This window comes from Lactuca sativa, chromosome 4 (genome assembly GCF_002870075.4).
Source record: "Lactuca sativa cultivar Salinas chromosome 4, Lsat_Salinas_v11, whole genome shotgun sequence".
In the NCBI taxonomy this organism is placed as follows: Eukaryota; Viridiplantae; Streptophyta; class Magnoliopsida; order Asterales; family Asteraceae; genus Lactuca; species Lactuca sativa.
Genome location: NC_056626.2, coordinates 250,501,418 through 250,507,417, shown reverse-complemented (window position 1 = coordinate 250,507,417; position 6,000 = coordinate 250,501,418).

Genomic DNA, 6,000 nt, shown 5'->3' with positions numbered 1-6,000 from the left:
CGGGCTTACAGTTGTGGATTTTGTTTTAGGTTCTTCGGATGATCGTGGGAAGGTGAAGGTTTGATCGTTCACCTCCTCATTTTTTATGTTGTGATTTCTAGGAAAACTCTTATATTGGATTATTTTAAAAACAATTTGTAAACAATGGATGGTTTTGGAATGTTTGAAAAGTTTAATTTTTTCATGAATTTTATGGATGTTACAATATCATAGAAAACACATAAGCTTCAATGTTGCTGATGAGTGTGTACAGTCCCACCTTCCTCTTCCCGCAATAACCGATGATACTTGAAACCATAAAAACAACTGGGTAAGCATAAAGCTTAGTGAGTTTCCCCAAAAATATCCCATAAGATAAACATACAAGCATGCAGAACTGTCGCTCTTCGTGTAACACATGTTCCAGGTATCATTTGATTTTTTTTAATTTTAGGGTTTTGGTCATGGACTCGGTGAGTTGGAGGATCAACTCTTCGAGTAGAAGTATCAAGTTCGGACGCGAGATCGGGACCTACTCGATGAGTCAGAAGGCCCCGACTCGAGAAGTAGGAGCTGTAAAGAGAAACCCTAACTTGCAAGGGTTTGTACCCTATTTAAAGGACTTATGGCTCATTTGTGGCCTCCTTTAGCAACCTACTACTCAAAGAAGAGTGTTTTCGGCTGTAAAGCCTCTTTTGGTGAGAGAAAGAGCCTTTGTGAGCATTTTTGGAGGATTTGTGGAGGTTGAAGGAGAAGGAAATGGGAGAGGAGTAGTAGATCCAGCATCTACATCATATTGGCCATCATTCTAAGGTAAAAAGTCGTGACCTTGACCTCTAGTTGTTTAGATCTCCTTTCTTGGAAGTGAATGACCATTTTTGGGAAAAATGGAGTCAATCTTGAATATGGACTTATGGTCCCAGATTTGGACCTCGTTAGGTCCCCAATGGCACAAAGTTGCTCCTTTTATGCAGTTCAGCCCCTTTCCATGCACAAGAACCTGGTTTGAAGTCTAGTTTTGGAGATTTAGCATTGGAGGACCATGCATGCACGTAAAGTTTGCAACTTTACATGGTATCTTCATTAGGAGAAAGTTAGATCTGAAGTTTGGGATCTTAGATCCCTCTAGAAAGGCTGAACTTTGGGATGACTGAAGGAACTCGTCGAGTCCCATGGCTGACTCAACGAGTCGAGTAGGGTTTTCTCGTTTTCGTTCAGGAGTTTGCAGTTGAGAGTTTGCGGCAGTGAACATTAGGTAACTTGACAAGTTACTCAAGTGACTCGGTGAGTTGACGAGTTATGTAAGGATTCAACGAGTGGTTGACTATACTCGACGATTTGAGGTCAGCATGGACTGTTGACCTTGACCGTGGACCTTGACTTTGACCAGAGTTGACCTGAGGGTATTTGTGGGATTGTGTTAAGTTAATCACTTGATGATTATAGGAAGTTGAGAAGGATCAGTGTGTGGGATATATCTAACTTTAGCTTATCAGTTCAGCATTCGAGAAGTGAGTGTTCTCACCATACCCATGGGTCTAAGGCACCAAGGCTGGCCCATTATGTATTTATGGTATATGTGTTAGTAAAGACCATGTGGGGTAGCCCATGACACGAAGGTGTAAGACCCTGGGGGAGCCCACAACATCCTTATAGGTTTATGTATATGCATGTAGGATGTTATTCATTTCTGTGATTTGATATGCTATGTGATTGTGTGTTATTACATGGAAGACCCCGGGGGAGTTCATGGAAATTGGATGTAAGACCATGTGGGGTAGCCCATGGCATTCCTAGGTAAAGACCATGTGGGGTAGCCCATGGCATGTTGGATGTAAGACCATGTGGGGTAGCCCATGGTATTCCCAGGTAAAGACCATGTGGGGTAGCCCATGGCACGAAGATGTAAGACCCTGGGGGAGCCCACGGCATCCTTACAGGTTTATGTATGCATGACTTATATGATATATGTAGCTTCATAGCTAATATGATATGTGTTATGCGGTTTGTGTGTGGGGTATGTTTTGGGAACTCACTAAGCATTAGCTTACAGGTTGTGGATTTCTTTTAGGTACATCGGCTCCCAAGGGCAAGGGCAAGGCGTGATGGCGCGGTGTGCACTCTCACACATGCGTTTTATGGGACACTCTAATGTTTGAAATAATATTATTATGGATTTTAATTTGAAAACAATTGTAATGAGATTTCATGGTTTACGGAAAAGTGTTTTTACTATTTAAAAATTATAATTTTTACCCTTGGATTTTGGATCGTTATACTTCGGCCTTCGGTCTAACCAAACCGGAATATCAGGGTTTGTTGGTCTACCGTCTCAACCCAACCACTCCTCCTGAGCCTACTAGGATTTGTTGGCCTACCCCCTCAACACAACCGCTCCTCCCGAGCTTTCGTGCCTTCAGCTTGCAGCCGGCCCGCATAGGGTATGTTGGCCTACAACACAAAGCAGGACCGTCTCAACCCACCACCACCACCACATGTCGACATGTAAAAAAACAATGATCAAGCATGCACATAAAAGAAGAAAACATCAATCATACAACTTACTCTTGCCTACTAGTCCTCTCATGTCACGTAGTCCCACTACCAGCTAACCTCCATGAAATGTGTAACCATAAGTAGCCAAAGGTGAGATAGCTACCCGAGCAGATGATCATACTTTAAAGCCACAACCAAACAAGGAACATGAAATAAAGCTTAGACTAAGAATTACCAGGCTATCCTACATAACCGCAGACAGTAAATGGGGCACTCCACCTAATGATAACCAGTAAGTACAAATAACATACCGATCCAATAGTCCATTATAGCACAATAGCACCCTACATACCAGGATACCTATCTAACATATCACTACAACATAACAACATACTCGATACCAGAATACAGATCTAATGGATCACTATAGTATAACAACATACTTGACACCAAAATACGGATCTAACAGATCACTACATCATAACAGCATACTCGACACCAGAATACAAATGTAATAGATCACTATAACACAACAACATACTCGACACCAAAATACAGATCTAACAGATCGCTACAGCAGAACAACATACTCGACACCGAAATACATATCTAACATATTACTACATCACAACAACACACTCGACACCATAATACAGATCTAACAGATCGCTGCAGCATAACAACATACTCGACACCAGAATACATATCTAACAGATCACTACAGCACAACAACATACTCGACACCAGAATACAGATCTAACAGATCACTACGGCATACTCGACACCAAAATAAATATATAACAGATCACTACAACACTGCGACATAGTAAGTAACAACAATCTAAGAAATTCCTGACTATATATAACTAGAGGTGAGATAGCTACCCGGACAAATGATCCTACCTTAGAACCACAACAAAACAAGGAACATGTAAGAGTGCTTAGACCAAGAGTCCTCAGTCTATCCTATGTGACTATACACAGTCCCTATGGCATCCCTCTACTAACAGATAACCAAAAACTAGCGGGCCGACATTGGTGTCTTAGACCCATGGTACAATGAGGCGAAACTCACCTAAAATGAAGAGACCCAAGAATATTGTGATCCGCTCCCTACTACACTGCTTGCTCCTGTGGATCCACTAACATCGAATACCACATAAAATCTTAGTTACGAATCCAGCCCTCAAGTTTGACCTAAAGTCAAACTTGGTTAAAAGTCAACAAAAGTCAAAGTCCAAGGTCAATTGGTCAAAAATTTATAAGTCAACCGAGTCAACCCAGCCGAGTCAACTCATCGAGTTGACACAGAAGACGTACACATGGTGTACTCCAGATGTATGTTGGGCGTACTCCATCATTGACCGCCATCGGAGGCCTTGACCACGTACATGTTGCGTACTTAATTTACGGAGGGCATACGCCCAGATCTTTCAATCTTTCATTAAGGGCTTAATGTCATAAGTCCTTACATCCAACATTCAGATCCAAGGCTAAAATACCCTCTAGAGTCATACAGTTTCCAACTTTATGACTTTATATGTCCATTAAGAGCTTAACTTAACATCTTAATCCATTAATACTCCGTAAATGATGCATGGAGCAAAACCGACCACTTAGATCCCATTTTTATGACTTAAGACCCCTCCTAAGGTCTGAAAGGACTGCTTATTGGGTCAAGAACATGGTATTTTCTTAAATTACCACATTTGGGGACAAAAATAAATAAAAAACAACCTAATACAAAATCTAAATGAAACTTCACCAAGAAGAGAACTTTATACCTCCAAATGATGCCAAAAGGTGGTGAGATTCTGGATCTAAAGAGATTCACTCCCCCAAGATGGTCTTCACTCCTTTGCTTCTTCTTCTAAGGCACAAAACACCTACACTCAAGCTTAGAAATGCTTCATCAGATGGACTATGGTTGCAAGAACGTTCCAAGAGGATGGAGACGGATGAGGTGAGGGGAAATAAGGCAATAATGGGGTTTAAATATGAGCAAACCCTAAAAGTTAGCGTTTGCATGATTGACACGTAGGCCCATCATACACATGTGCACATGGCATACTCCCTCAAGACCTAAATTACGAAAATGCTACTAGGGCCCTTATTACACTCTTTCTTATACTCAGGGTCCATATTGCAATATAACTAAACCATAGGGCCAAAATTAAAAGCACCATATCATCAGGATGTTACAACTCTCACCCACTTGACTTAGACTTTGTCCTCGAAGTCTATTGTAGCGAATACTCGGGATAAAGCTCCCTCATCTATCTGTTGGCATTCCAAACAAAAAGAATCGTTGGCTACGACGAGCTCCTTGACTATCTACCTCATGCTATGAGACAACTCGAGTAATTCCTGAACATAAACACCCGATAGCCATTGAGAATTGGGACTCCTTACCAATTACTGTTGGCGAACCCTTCATCCAAGAACAAGGCAGCTCCCTAATATGAGTCTCAGATAGAAATTCACTGAAACAATTGCGTATCATGCCAGCATAATCCACAACTTCGTAAATAATGAATCCAACTTCTCGTGAGAACCGTAGAGATGGGGATTCTCGAAGCCACAACCACCAAGTCAATTCCCCTCAATATGTTTCTCGAGGACGGAAAACCATCAGATGCAGACGACATAATCAAATTTCCAGGACTAATACCCCCACAAACCCTTAACCACCCACTTTATCCACACCAGCTGGTTCACGAGTCTCCCGACTCCTGCAATGCCCGTGTTTCTAGGCTAGGCATTAATGACGATGTAATAGTCTAGGTTGACCTTTGTAACTCATTCCGAAATAATAAGAATGTATTATTTGAGTATTATGTGTTTTATGCTTAATTGTGTGGCTTAAATGAATTAAGAATAAAAATAAGCGTAAAAATAAAATGTTAGATAAAACCGAAATCTATACATGAAAACAAAGTGGTCGAGGCAAGGTTTCCGAAAATATAAAGAATGTCGAAATCTGAGTTATAACGAAGAAGTTATGATCTGTCGAAGTTTCGCGATAGAACCGGCACGACGCTGTATGACGTAAAATATGAATTTAAGATAGAGCGATATCTAGCCTTAGTGATCTAAATGAAAGTCGTAGAATATGTTAAAACGAGAGCGTGCATAAAAAGAACGTCTAAATCTGACTTCGTATGAGGAAGTTATGATTTTTTCTAAGTTTTGACTTAGCGGTATGCAGCCCGAAGTTCGGATTTGAGATCGAGGGATTTCTAGCCAAAACAATCTAAATGAGAATCAAAGATCTCGTCAATAGTAGTCCAACAGTGAAAAGACAGACGAAAACGGACGTCAGATGAAGAAGTTATGATTTTCTAACGGAGTTTTCCTGTCCCGGCCTACTAAAAATAATATAATAAAAATAAAGTCAAAATTAGCCGACGGAGTCTAAATGAGAGTTGTAGATCATAATCTCACCTACACGTGGACATAAAGAACTTCAAAAACACAGATCGTATGCGAAAGTTATGAATTTCTGAAGTTCGAGGCACGCATCCC